We start from the raw sequence: 15485 nt of genomic DNA on the forward strand, positions 1-15485 counted from the left end.
TCACAAACAGAGGGTCTAAGACCAACCCTCAACGTGCGCCCACCCGCTCACACCCCTACAGTCACACTTCCCTCTCCCATGGTGCGGGGTCTCTCTCTTTTCCACCAGATAATTCCCATTATCAGATGAATGCTCCCTAATAGCACTCAACTTGGAAACAAACAAACAAAACACAAGCCGTGTCCCCTCTGCACTACCTGCTTCTCAGTGCTGACCACGGTGGGCCTCAACCCTGCCGACCCTCCCAGCCCCTCGGCTCCAGCCCACGGGCCACCTGGAGGGTCCCAGGACACGCCAGGGCCCTGGTCCATGCTCTTCACGCAGATGTCTGGGTAGCACTCTTCCTCACCTCCTCCTTGACGAGAATGTTCTGGTGCCATTTAAAATCGCAGCCCCTGCCCCAACACTCCCTAACCCTGTCTAACATAATACACATTTTACTTACTTGTTTCATTGATTGTCCTCATTATACTAGAAGAAATGCTCCATGAATAGAAGAATTTTTCTGGTTTGTTCACTGCTGTATTTCCAGTGCCTAGTACATAGCAGGTGCTCAATAAATACTTGTTAAATTGATGAGTAAATGAATAAAACAGTGCATGCATGCATGACGGATGGAAGTGTTTATCTGTTTATTGCCTGTCTCCTGAGAGCAGAGAACAGGGATTGCATTTTATTCTTTACTTTTGTGCCCACAGTGCCTGGCACACAGAACTAGATGCTTAATATTTAATCAACTAATCTTTGAGTGGTGGCCTTCTTTTCATTTTTCAGGTCTCTACTCAGCTAGAAAAGGACAAACTTTTGAATGTTCTGTATTACTTGTACCCCCCCCGCCAGAGCAAGGACAGTGTTTGTCATACTGTTCAGTAATTATTTCTTCAATAAACAGGGAGACATGCACTGTCACACATACTGATTTCACCAACTTCACCAAAAATAAAGTACAAGTATTTTTCCTTGGATGCAATTATAACTTTGGATCAATGTTTTAAAAGAATTTGTACCCCAGATATCCAGGCAGCATTGTGACCAGGAAGAATGAGACCATGGTTTACAGGCGTCCCTCCTGAGGGACGGGTCATCCAAAATGACCTCCTCTGTCCCCAAATTTATCCTTTAATTTAAAAGGCCTCCTTTAATGTAAAAGCCATTCCTCCTGTTGAATTACAAATATGCCTAAAAGAAGTAACTTTAAACTGATTCTTGTTGCTAATGTTAGGGGCAACCCGTCTCTAATGCACATCCTTCCCACGCTGCAGCCACCTGGCCCCAACCCGCAGCTGCAAGAAGCTGGAATAATCTGACCTCAGACAGCGGAGCGTGGACTGCCCCGGAGCTCACTACCTGGCCTTGTCCTGCTGGCACCCTAGCTCCGAGGGGTGGGCTTCTCCTGTGGCTTGTTCTTGAAGCTGAGTCCCTATCAGAAGCCCCTGTTCTACTATCAGGTTCTTGCCTTGTTCTCTGGTAAGCACCTGCCCTCTACTCTGCTCCCCTATGCTTACAGTCTTCTCATGTCCTTGCAGATTACCGTCCCAGATGCCAGCCCAGCCAGTGACTGTCCTTCTATCTGTGACTGACCTCCCCGGCCTCTCCAGCTACCACCAACTTTGGTCTTTCCAGATTTCAATCAATCCCAGGATATCTGGTCTAGGTGCAGCTCATCGGATGATGCAGCCACTGCCACAAAATGTGCTATAAACATCTCAGTAGGAATGAAGAGTCTGAGAGAGACAAAGAGAGGGTCTCAGGATCTTGTATAGGGATGTGCGTGTATGTGCATGTGAGGCACCAGCCAATGCGTCCCTGAGACTCAGAGCCTGTGATGTGATGCTGCATCGACAGGCCGCTGTTGAGAAACTCAAGTCTGTGCCTCAGACAGCTCTCCAAATGGCTCTGGGTCCTAAATCACACTGGCCCCAGGCACACGCACATAGTAAAATGTCCCCGGGTGCCCCCGGGCACTGGGCAGCTGCTATTTGTCACTAAGCCACACGATGCTAGGCTTTCCGGGGAAGGACCACAATAAAGAAGGGAAGTCTGCTCCTGTGATCTTTGCTTATCTGTCTCTGAAAAAGGAGGCCGAGAGTGAGGCGGGCAACCCAGGACGGCCGTCAGCAGTACGAGGCGATCTGAACACACAGCCCATGGCTCTGACCAGCGCTGGACCCCATTCGCATGCCTGCACCTCCCTGGCCAAGGCCAGCGACAGCCCAGTCAACATGCCCCTGACCGTATTCCTTCTGCACAACCCATGTGAATGCAGAGAACCAACTCGAGGGGGTGATTTGGGGAGCACTCCCAGAAAAGGCCCTGTTTGAGACCAGTTTGTAAGCAACCATCTCTTTCTCCTGGAGCCCTGCCGTGCCAGTTATCTGAGCCCGTGGTTACAGGTTTCCTAGTAATGGTCACTGATCGTTTTGCATGAGTTGGTCTAGACGCTTCAGTTAGACCACAAACTGCTCAGTAATGAGACCCCTCCCCCTCTGTGATCTCCAGAATGCTGAGGAGCAGGTTCAGCCACATGGGAAGTCCTTAGTCCTAAACCCATGTTGGTTTGTGAGTACCCAGTGTAGGGTCGCCGAAGATTTCCAACCCAGCCACCTACATAATGCCTAAGGACGAGTTCTTGGCATATTTTTGGAGGCAACATGAGAGGTTTAAATTTCAGATCTTCATGACACATTTAATTTCAACTTTGGTTTGAAGTCAAGTGCTTACTACATATCAGGCACTCTGCTAGGGGCCAAAGTACACACTGGTGTTATAAAACAAGGCTTGATCCCTGAAATCAAGAATTCATAGTCCAATGGGGAAGAAAGACAATAAAAAGTAAACATCAATAAGAATGTGATTAGAAATATCATAAATGTTAGTAAAGGAAGTAAACAGTAGAAGATCAATCAGTGTGGAGGAAGTAACTTTCTGACAACAGTATGTATCACAAAGCTCAAAGGTCACCCCTGAGAACTATGACTTCATCGTAATGTAGAGGAACAGTGTAATACTGTGAGGACAGACTGTGCAGCCATAATTTCAACTAAGGCCAGGGGAAAAATAATAAGAGCCTCTGTACCTCTGTAAAACATAAGACTCCTTCTCAATAAGGGCCTCTCCAGGCTTGTGAATATTTTGTCTACTCCCTACTCTCTGTTCTTCACACGCATGCAATCTTGAAACTGAGAAAATGAGGCCATGCAATTTAAGGTTATATAAGCAATATAAGGTTATATAAGCACACGGGTCAGGCAAGCTAAGAACACTGTGAATCTGCCCTTAGGTTTAGCGGCACACTCTTCATTAAGAAATGCAGGAGCCTCAGGGCACCTGGGGGGCTCAGTCAGTTAAGCGGCTAACTCTTGGTTTCGGCTCAGGTCATGATCTCAGGGTCCTGGGTTCGAGCCCTGAGCCAGGCTCTGCACTGGGTGGGGAGTCTGCTTCAAGGTTCTCTCTCTCCCCCTCCGCTCCTCCCCCCATTGACTCGCTCTCTCTCATAAATAAATAAATCTTAGAAAAAAAAAAAAAAAAAGAAATGCATGAGCCTTCAAATGCCCAGTCTCATTGTCTGAGATATTCATTACTCATTCGATTCCCAGGGACAGAGACTTAACAAAAGCCACAGCACTTGGTTTCTCACAGGGCCCGGACACACCCCTGGAATGACTTGGGGAGTATCTTGAATTCCCTATGAACTTGGCTGTGTGTATTCCCAAATCTAGCTCTGAGGCTGGTAAAATGTATAAATTATGTCTCTTCACAATGCACAAAGATTTAAATTTCCCCAGCTCAATTATAATTAGAAAGTATCTAAACTTTACCTCAGTGATTTGGTTTTCCCCATTAATAATTGGATCTTCAGAATTAACCTCTTACAAGAAAACCTTCCTTCAGACGCCCAATTCTGGTTTCTCAACATGCCACACGGAAGAATTGCTGGTTTCCCATAAGTTTCAGACTATATGAAAGAATGGGGGGCAGGCATGGTTTGCGGGGGACACTGACACCATTGCTTTTGTGGCCGTCAGTGACAATCACAACATGCCTCCTTCTTCTTGAGCAAACATAGGCTATTTATTGGAAGATGTTTAAGAGGACTATTGATCAGGCCAAATTTTAATCATTGTGAACTAACCAGAAAAGTAATTTGCACAAACAACTGGGTTTCTAATTACAGTAAACCAGCATTCAAACCAACCCCTGTTTTCAACATAGCTCCTGGGAGGAAATCCCCTATGTTACACGAATAATGGGCTGGATTATGTGGAAGAGTCACATGCTGATGAAGGTCCTCCTGAAGGAAGTCTCTAGGGGTCTGCCATAAGGCTCTGTACGTGACCCTGCTCTGATGAATATTTTTAACAATTTGAGTAAAATATTAAACAGTGTGTCCATCAAGTGTGTGTGTAACAGAACAGAGGAGAAATAATACCTTGGGTCACAAATACTTCACAGGCTAAAAAAAGAAAAACTAACTAGCTGAAACTAACTATATAAAAAGTCCTATACTTCAAAAGCTCAGTTGCAGAATCTAGGGAAAACTGAGGACAGCAGTTTGTGTTAAAGAAATAGTAATAACGCAGAAGCTATTTTGAATGACATCATTTAAATACAGTCCATTAGATGACGGGTGATTATATTCCTCATCCTCAGAGCTAAGTCTCGTTTGCTTAGTGTCATGTCCTGGCAACCAGCACACACTGGGCATTTAATAAAGCTGTGCTGAGTGAATAAGTGGACAAGGCAGCACACAGTGGCCACCAAAGAAGGTCTGGTGTGGTCAGTACACGACACTAGTCTGTGCAGATGAGGCAGGGAAGGGCCCCATGGGGCTGACACCTGCTAGCATCTGCAGGAGCTCTGGTCCAAAGCAACCTGACTTAGACGAGCCACTGATACAGTGTTGCAAGCTCCAAGATCCTGAGAGGGTGTTGATCAACCTGGATTTTTAGAGCAGCGAGAACACTCTGCAGGCTGCCATCCTGGTGGGTACACATCACCACACATTAGTACAAACCCACAGACTGCACCACCCAGCGAGTGCACCCTCGTGCACACTACGGACTCCAGGAGATGATTGATAACGTGTCTGTGTGGTTCTGTCAACCATGCCACCGTGCCACCCTGTGATGGATGCTGAGGGGGGGGCTGTGCACACGGGAACTGTCCCTACATTCGTCTCTACTTCACTGTGAACCCAAAACTGCTCTAAAAGAAATAAAGTCTTTTAAAAAGATAAAATTAGTGAAGAAGCTATCAATGTTAATATTGGGAAACGTAAAAACTAAGCAAAAACCAGAGTAGGCATGATGATGGACCTCAGTGATTCAAAGGACTGCCATACGGCACTGGCACAGTCCCTGCAGGGCCAAGGGGTTGACCCACAGGGAGGCGTTATTTTAGTGACAGGAAGAAGGAACTTTGTCCAAACATGGAACTGCCCGACCACGACATGCACTGGCCTGGACAGCAATCATTTCTCTGTTGCTGGACTCATCAAGGAGCAATCCAACAACCTCCCATCAGGACTGGTGAGAGAGGAACTCATCTGTTCCTGCAACAAAGCACGGAGTAAGTACCTGCTGTGTACAGGGAGCATGGACCGTGCAGAAAGGGGGGACCACACAGAGCAGGCCTCGGTGGCTCACTCAGGGAGCTCACCTGGGTCACAGCATAAAGCGGGAGGGGACGGGGCCGTGCACCGTGGAGGACCTCATCCCAGCAACCTCCTCTCTGCAGGCTCGCAGAGAGTCAAAAATCAAAACATGTTGCAAACACACTGTTAATGAGTCACTGAATGTTTCAGAATCTTCCAACAGAATGGATGCAAGATAAGCCCACAGACCTGACTGCCTCATCAGGTAACACCCTACACCCACTGCCTGTACTCCACACTGCAGAGCTTCCAGATGAACCAAGAACAGAGCCATAAAGGGCTTCCTGCTAACACACTACCTATAGTCGCACCTGGAAAACACGTATCTGTGGAAGGCTCACAATCACAAAGGGATGTAACTCATGGAGCTCATCAAGTCTGCTCATTTTAAAATCATGGGGTAAAACCTAGAGGAGCCCCCCCGCCAAGCTAGTATTCCTAGATTTCAGAGGATGGGCCCCTGGGCCCTTGCTGCCACCTCAATACACTCAAATCTAGTTGTCCTTCCTCTCCCTGAAAAAATTTAAAAGGCAAATCTACCTTCCTTCGGGAAACAGAACACTCAAGGTTATTTGGTTATGTGGTTTCCACCTGAAGACCCCGAAGGGTGCACCTGCAGCAGAAGCCCAACGCCAACCGTGCACACGTCCACAGCGATACCACGCAGCAATTACACAGTGATCCCCTCATGCTCTGTAGGTAAGTCCTTTCCAGATGCATCCAGGGGGGTGGGGAGGAAAACCACACACTGTGGCTTGCTTGTGGAAAAGCTGTTCACCATTGAGGCCACAATGGCCTCGTTTTCCATGCGAGAACCTCAGAGGAACTGAGTTGACAGATTAGTGGGCTCTGCAGAAAGCTGCTGTCCCGTCAGATGTGAACATTCCGAATTAAGGGAAACAAGAGCTCCCACGAGCAGATCAGCTGGAAAACGTGAACTCATTCCCTTTGCTTTCTGGGAAGGCCTGCAATTCACCTGTGTTTAACCAAATGCCTCCCAAATGCACGAGATCTTAGATCCTTTTTAGTCCATTGGGGAGGCCCTGTTTGAGGAATATGGACTTGGGCACGCGGATGGTCAGAGTGACCGTCTCAGCAAACGCCGGTCTACCCTCACGGAGACTGAGGTCCAGAGAGAGGCCCGGCCAGGTGCGGAGGCGACACAGGATGGCGACAGGTGGCACAGAAGCACGGCCCCTGACTGCAGGCCACGTTCTTCCATATCCACGCTACTGCTCTGTGCGTGAAAATAACCAGCACACACACACACACACACACACACACACACACAGACGAGTTCCCAATCCACAGGTATTTCCGTAAGCACGGTTTAATAGAAATGTAACTCAGAAAAGCATTCCGGCTCCCTACAAAGGCTTCAAATGCAACCACTAAAAAGACTTGAGGCTAAATCTGAAAGGGGTGGGGGAGTCAGCCATATTATGCAACAATTTGTTGTCCTTGCCAAACACTGGTGCTTGGAAGTTAAGAAGAGACAGCAGGCGCACCTGTGTCCATTGGCATCGAGTTAAATCGATCCAAAAAATTAGGCAAACAGCCAATTACCTGTCACCCAAAGATTCACTTAAAGGATTTAAATAGTTTTTACAAGCATGAATTTAAATTTTCCATACTCCTAAGATAGTCTTCCTCAGATATTTACAGAGACATTAAAATTTTATGATAGTATTCATGAAAAAGTAGGAAATAACAATGTTAATCACAGGTGCCTCACAGCAGCCTGTCAATAGCTTTCTGGGGATCCCCACGTAGGGGGTAAGAATCCTTTCACCATTCACTTGCACCGTCAATATTTCTGGTTTCAAATAATGATGATCACACATCCCTGACGTTTCTCTCAAGCATCCTGCTGGTTTTCCCTCTCTGCGACAGGTCTCAGCCCTGCTTCCACGGCAGATGCTCCTGATTTGCATTCTCTGCCAGTCACTGCTCTGGGCCCCCAGGAGAGAACTGAGCAGACAGACAAATTACCCCGTCCTTGTGAAGTTTACACTGCAGAGGGGTTATTAACACAATCACAAATCTTGCTTTGTAAACAAAATTTTTTCTCTTCTTCAAAAGTAGATGATGACAACAAATGGAGTATCAGGGAAATACACTGTCAACCTCGTTCTAGCCGAGACAGTCCCTGGAATTCCAGACTCCAAACTATGTGCTTGCAAGGAGTTCCCATGATCCACAGGCAGTGGTGGGAAAGCCTTGTCATAGGGACGGGTTCCCTCAGTGGTTTCAGCTACTGTAGCAAGAGGACACCATATATTTATTTCTCTCCATAAAACTCAACAAGTAGGTACTTTTAAGAAAAGTTTTGAGACAGTTTTCATCTTTTTCTTTGTTATGACTTACCGGATCAACAACAGTAACCAGGGGCATTATTTTAGCATTGTATAATTTCTGAAGTGCTTTCCAGAACCACCATATGGGGTCAGGTGGGGTCAGAAATCCCCCCCACCAACAAGCACACACAGACCCCTAGCCTTAGACCAAGGGTGACGCTGACGACGGGGTGTTTGGACCTTGTCCTTTGGTGAGCCACAGATTCACCTCCTGGAATGATATGTTTTATTGGGGTCACTAAGATCGCTTTATGAAAGCGCCCACCCCAAATCCTTCACGGAACAAGTGAGGGTAAAATAATTAACAAATTTCTTACCATGTTTGTGGTTGTTGAGGACACTGCGTGCTAACCATCTGGACCTAATAGAAAAAGCCCAAGGTAAATATTTTTTGCATCCAGCTCTCAGAAAAGGCTTACTTCTCCCCAGGAACTAAGGTGTTTCTTCCTTTCTAATGATGAGAATTTTGGTTCTCACCATGTCTTCACTTTTGTCTTAAATTCCAGGAAGCTCAAAATCAAATGTGAGGCAGAAATATCATGTCTCTGTGAGCTTTTGGTCTATTTGTGCTCTTTTCCTCCACTACCAAACTGCTTCTATTTCTATGCTATTACTTCTTATTAACAGTGTTTTGCTGCTGCTGGTTTTAAGATGCCTCTAATCCTTTTCGGGAATGAGTGGGACCCAGCGGTATGCATACATTCACATAAACCTCCAATTGACAGACAGGGAAATTATTCATACACGTTCTAAGTGATGGGGCCAGAGTAACAGAACCTGGATGGACCTAGAATTGGAACCCAGATCTCTGAAAAATTAGTCTGTGCTCATTTTATTATGCCCCCTCCATTCCCCTTGTTAACTTCAAGGTAAATACCCAAGACACCTTGTACAGGAAAAGTGTCTGAACTTAACAGACCATACATGCCTTCCCTCCCTGGGATCCCTGCTCCCAAACTGATTGGTGTAACTCAACACCTGATAACAGTTCATCTGCGTCCATCTAAGTCACCAGTAGTGATACAATAAAAATTCACCTCAATTCATCTAAAAACTTAGCAGGTTTGGCCCAAAATGAATGAGTTAACTAGGAGGTTTCTTTCCATCAAGAATTAAACTTTAAGAAACATAGGCCATAACTAAAATTTTTTTAAAAAGTCAGTTGGCTATGAATTCCGCCGATGCTAAGATAGATGTCTATGACCTCCTGGCAACTAAAGATAAACTTTTTTAAACTTTTTTTCCTGCCCAGCAGAACCCCCTTGGACTTACTTAGGTTTACATCCAGACGTTTGGATTTCATCTAGAATGATCAGTTCCCAGCTGCAGAATGAGAGCTAAGGCAGTCTTGTCAATCAACACGCTATGGTTGCAAGAGAAATTCTACCATCCCTTGACCAATATTCAAGCCCTGGTTAAGTGACCAAATCCCAAGTAGGAGTTTGTTTGTCTGCCTCTCCATTGATCTAGGAGCCCCGGTGGTGTGCCTTCCAGGGATCTGAACACACCTTTATTTAATATACTGATCCTAGGATTCCATTAACATAAATGGTTGCCTACACTTTTAAGCCTGTCCACTGCAAAGACAGATTTCACTTCAATCTGCGACTACTTAAGGTGTCTACTTCATCATGATGATTACCCCCTTCCCTGCCCCCTCTGGCAAATCTTTATGATTTAATAATAACAATTACGGAAGTTTCAAATGAAGAATTAAAAGCTGTCAGACACCCATGTGAAGAGTTGACCAGTCTATGATCTTGGCATCTATGACAAGGCCAACAATAAAGCTAAAAACACTATTTCAACTTAGAAATGCAAAATGTTTGGTAAACTATTTCATCCAACAACTATTCATCAAGGCCCTTCTAAGAATCAGACTGGGATTTCTAGGCTGGGGGTAGTGTCATAAGCATGCAAGACAAGGCTGTATCCAGGTGAGCACATTTGCCTGGGTTTTGGTGAGTGGGGAGAGAGGAATGAGCAGGATGGGGTGAGGGGCTGGAGATCACAAGAGACGGGGCATCAGCGCGTGGCTCCAGAGACGAGACGAGGGTAACCGCACAAAGGGACCGGACAAGCGCCGAGCCGAGGGCGGAGGTGCAGGGAGGGTGAGCACAGAACACAGGACACAGTGGGTGCTCGTGAGGACGTGGAGAACAGGGAGCCCCAGGCATGGGCGCTGGGAACGCAAACGGGTGTGGACCCTGTGGAAAACAGGACAGAGGGTCCTTAGAAAACTCGGACTACAACTACCATGTGATCCAGCAAAGTCCGCTGCTGGGTGTTTACTCAACAGCCCTGAGATCAGGGTCTTAAAGAGCTATCTGCTCTCCGGGCCACTGCAGCATGACTCACCGGAGCCCGGGTGTGGAGACGGTGTCCACGGATGGAGAAGCGGAGAAAGAAGACGGGCTGTGCGCACACACTCGGCAGCCCTCAGAAAGGAGGGAATCTGCAACATGCCACAACACGGGTGCGCCCCGAGGACACTGTGCTCAGTGAAACAAGGCAGCCACAGAAAGACAAATAGGGTGCGGGTCCACTCCATGAGGTGTCTAAAGTAGCCAAACTCGCAGAACCATGGGGCCGCGTGGCGGCTGCCCGGGGGCTGGGGGCGGGGCGGGGGGGGGCCGCTGCTAACCCAGGGGCCCGAGGTCTCCCAGGGAGTGAGGTGAACAAGCCCCAGAGTTCCGCGGCACAACCGTGGACCTGTAGTCAGCCATGTGTGTTGTCACTTAAAAAACCATTACGAGAGTAGATTCCACGTGAACTGTTCTTGCCAATAAAATAAAACTTCGAAAGAAAGGTAAGAGAGGCCCCGGGAGAGGGAACAGGATGCACTGAGTCGGTGAGGCGGCAGAAGGCAGCTCAGAGCCCCAGGGACTGTGTTGGGAGCTTGGGCTGTCCTGCAAATGCCGTGGAAAGGCCCTTTTAAAGTCCCTTCAGAAGAAGGAGCTCAGCGTCCCGTTTTGAAAGCCAGCGCTGTGACTTCTACAAAAACCAGAGGAGGAGCGGAGGCAGGGCGGCCAGGGAGGAGGAGGAGGCTCAGCACAAATGCCAGGCCGCTTCCTGCAGCCAGCTCACCTCACCTCTTCGACCCCCATGGCCCCTCCAAGACGTGCAGCCTCCGAGAGATACTCAGGAGCGGCTGGGATGCCGGGGAAGGTAAGTTGTCATTGGAAGGCTGTCCACGTCTGACACCCAGTCCTCTGTGGCCCCGGGACGGAGGTCCTTTCCTCCCCACCGTATCTCAGGTGTGCCCACTAGGAACCGGCCTGGAAGGAAACCATGACAACCACAGGAATTCCTACCCACTGACGGAGCTTACAGCGCTCGCCACGAAGGCTGGCCTCCTCCAGGAAGAGAGAATTCTCCTGCCTGAAGAGACTTCAAGCTGGGACATCAGTTTTTTCCTGCCTTTGGACTCCAACAGAAACTTCTGCTCTTCCTGGGCCCCCCGCCGGCCATCCGCACATCACGGTGCTTCTCGACCTCCACAATCACGAGCGCCGGTTCCTTATAGTGCGTTTCTGTGTGCACTACGTGGTATGTAGCAGATGTAGATGACAGCTATGTGGTAACCGATAGGTTAGGCGTTGGCCGACCGAGGCCCGGTTCATCAGGACAGGGCACTAGGGTAGGACGTGACACAAGGAGTTCACCTGGGGACGCTGCCGCACTTGTGGGACATGCAAAGAGCCGTGTCTAGCCAGACAGCAGGTGGGTGGGGTGCAGCTGGACGGGAGTCAGCAGCTGCTAAGTCATCAGAACTGCGGGTGCGGCCCCATGGCGGGACGGCCAGTGCCCGGGACAGAAGCCTGGGAACCACCAACATCTGGGGAAGAGAGGCACACTGCTCTGGAGGTGAGACAGCTAGGAGGGCTTGGAAGCAAGCACGGCGCAGAGTCTCAGAAAGGAGACAGGGGCCAATAGCAGCCACACGGGGTAAGGACCCAAACCACCCCGGAGTTAGCAGCTGGCCTGGACACTGGGGCAGGGGCTGGTTCTAGTGCACTGGGCGGCGTCCCAGAAGTGAGGCGCTAGCTTGAACAGGAGGAAGAAAAGGAGTTGCAGGAGGTAGAGACCCAGGGTGGGGGGAGCTCCTCGGGTTGAGCACTTCCAAGTACAGTCAGAAGCATCAGCAAAGCAGGGACATTTGCAGAGAGAGAGAGAAGCTCCATAAAGGGAGGTCACTGCAGAGGCGGCCGGCAGAGCAGCCCCCCAGGGGGGCAGGCGGGCGATGGAGCAGGGAGGGGACTGGCACCAGAGGCACATCACCCTAGAGGACAGCTGGGCTCTCTGATGAGGATTGGGGGAGGAGGCAGATGGACAGAGGCAGAGGCCGGTGCAGGAGGTGTGGAGCCTCCCCATGGGGGGCAACAGAGAGAGGTGCGTGTCACCAGGCGCTGCTGGGGAGGCCCAACACCGCCGCTACCTCGTGACTCTTGACAGCATGGCTTCAAACCCACCTTCCCATCGGGGTGTAGTTTTGCTCCCAACTCCTTGAGGCCACGACCAGCTCCTTCCAATGGGGCCTCAATGAGTCGCACGTGCCAACAGAGCAAGCACAGCCCCTGGCACCAGTGCCATTCGGGAGAGCCTCCATCAAGACAGGCTCCATGTTGGACAGACCTCCTCCCAGCAGCCCAGGCTCTGCAGACATGCCCCCGCCACCCATCCTCCTGGCTAAGGACAAGGAGACACCTTTAATGCACCCCTGCTGCTCATATGAAGGCAGAGAAGTGAGGGCCAGCCATGCACCCAGGCCAACGTGGAGCTTCCCGTGCATGGCAGAGCAATGTGCTCAACGGCATTCTTGGACGAAACCCATCCTTTGTCAGGAATTTGGAAGTGAAAATAGATAGCATATTAATTAAATTCACAAGTGATAAACACACGGTGCTCCCTGCCGTCGCTGAGCTGGGAACCAGGCCAAGGCCGGCGGGGACAGTTTGCTGGCCAGTCTCCCGTGGCCCCTCTCCTGCGGAGACCCGCACCGCCCGCACCTCTGGGGTGGAGCCCGGGTCGCCCCTGCTCCAGACCTGTCCTTCTCTCCTCCTTGTTGCTAAGAAAGTGCTCAGTCGCTGAGGTGATTATTGCTGAACTGACCGATAACCCAGGTTAATTGCCTACATGGGGGCAGGGGACTTCATGTGCCATCCTTCAGGGAACAGCTGTCTGTGCACAGGGGGGTGCTAAAGGCTCGGGGATTTGACCCCAAGTGCACTCCAGTAGGACTGAGGCAGCGCGGCGCCCGGTGGGCGTGACACGTGTGCAGGAGGGTGACCCCGAGCCCCCTACTGGCGGCTGTGGGAAGGTGGGTTTGGACGCAAAGGGACCGCAGAACCATCACAGAGGGTGTGCGCCACTAACAGCGGAGAGCCAGGTCGGGCGTGGGTTCCATGCGGACAGAGGCTGGCTGTGGGGACGCAGGGTGGCCTCATGCAGGAGGCAGCCACCCAGATGGGCCTTACAGGATGGGTAACGTTTGGATGAGCAGACACGGGCAGTAGCGGGTTGAGCAGGAGGACAGGCCATTCCTGGCAGAAGCAACAACCTAGGTCAGTTCGGGTCGGTGGCCCAGTGTCCCACGGAGAAGGGAGGCGCCAACAGCGTGAGGCCACACGGCAGCGTGCTGGTGCTGGAGGGGGCTGGGCACCACACGAGCTCAGAGCCAAGAGAAACATGGAGCGCGCCCATGGATCATCCTGACATTGACGACGAGGTCTAGGTCCAAGGGTGGCATAGGGTGAATTTGGAGGAAGGCAGATTGTTGACTGACAGACAACTTTAAGTTACCAAGTGAAACTACAGTTGGGGGATCTGGAAGGATCCTTGAGGAGGGGTGTTTGATGGAGAGCTAAAATATGAGCAGCCCTCGATGGAGGTCTGGCGGCACGTGGCGAAGGCACACATGCAGAGGCCTGCAGGCAAGATGGACAAACGGGCAGTGCGAGGACTGAGCCAGGGGCAGACAGACGGATGGAAAACAGAGTGCCTTCAGCTTTCACAGGCATTCACACAGAGCCAAACACACATGCACACACGCGCACACGCACACACGCACACACACACCCACGCGTAATCTGAAACCACCCTGTGCCCAAAATTCTTTTCAGATTTAATACCATGCAATTAATTAACTGCAGAAGCAGTCTGTCATAGCTCAGCCAAAACATAAAATAACATTCAGGGTATGAAGAGCAATAACATCTCATAGGAAAACCCAGTTGAAGATGAACCAGGCATTTCAGGACAAAGGAGGAAAGTCAAGTTGGATGGTACATAGCACTTAACTCTTAATCCCAAACCAGAGTAAAATGAACAAGTGTTTGCCAAGGAGATGCTTTTATAACCATTGCCTTCAGAATTCCCTGTCTTGCAGAAATGATTAACAGAGACATTAATTAAAATGATCATTACAACAGTAAAAACTAATAGCAATCAGATCTGGAGTGTTCACCATGAACCAGGCTCCACCGTTGGTACCACAGACACGGTATCTAATCCTGCTTAAACCCTCACGGCCGGCTGGAATCCGGCCATAATTACCGTCCCCTTTACAGACTCAGAGAGGACGTCCAGCTCATTCAAGGTCACAGAGCTGTGATAATGTAAATGTTATTGCCAACACCTGTTAAAAATTCCATTTTTGAAACAAGGGGAAAATACTCAAATTCAATGAACTGTTCCAAACCTCCCTCGTTGTTCGCTTTTCTCTTGAGTTAGCAAAACCCCTTTCCTGCTTACAGTCCCGGCCAGTGACCTTACTCAGCACCCCGGAGAGCGGCGTCCTTGCCCCTGGGCCTTGCCCTCTGGCTCCGGGAGGATGTGCAGCCCAGCCCTGGAGCCCATGGAGCACCGGACCGTGACCTCCTCCCGTGAACCCCGAAGCCATTCTGGCCGGCCCCGCGCTATCTCCTGGGTCGGGGGAAGGATTGTGAGGCTGGGGGCTGAAGCTGGGGAGCCCGTCCCTCGAGGCCACACGGGGAGGGCAGCACACGCCCAGGGGGACCACAGGGCCCCCGTGGTCCCAGGCTATCTCCTCCCCACACAGCAGTGCTCCAGGCTCACCCTCCTCAAAGGGAGGAAGTGACAAATGGGAGAGGAACTCTTAGATGCCCCCACTAGGTGTCCCTTCATGACAAGAAGCCCTGCCATCAGGGCGCCCAGAGGCCTTAGTGGAGTGTGGTCCCAATTCCGTGTCCCTTGGGGGCAGGGGACAACCTGACCGTGCTCCCGCTGCTTTGGGCCTGGAGGCCGCGTGGCTGACCGTCCGCCCATCTTTCTCGTCTGACGTTCCATGAAAGCCGCAGCAAGCTCCACATCGATATCAGTGCTTTCTCCTTGGAGATAAAAATAGCTGGTGAGCCTCGCAGAAGTTCTGCTCCCATTGATTGAAGGCGAATACGCCTTTGTCCTAATTACCAAGCCAGCCCCCGAAGGCAGGGTGCTCGGCAGCGGCGGGAGCC

Source organism: Eumetopias jubatus, unplaced genomic scaffold (assembly GCF_037043125.1).
Source record: "Eumetopias jubatus isolate StellerSeaLion01/CBP00866 unplaced genomic scaffold, mEumJub1_p1.0 scaffold_14, whole genome shotgun sequence".
Lineage (NCBI taxonomy): Eukaryota > Metazoa > Chordata > Mammalia > Carnivora > Otariidae > Eumetopias > Eumetopias jubatus.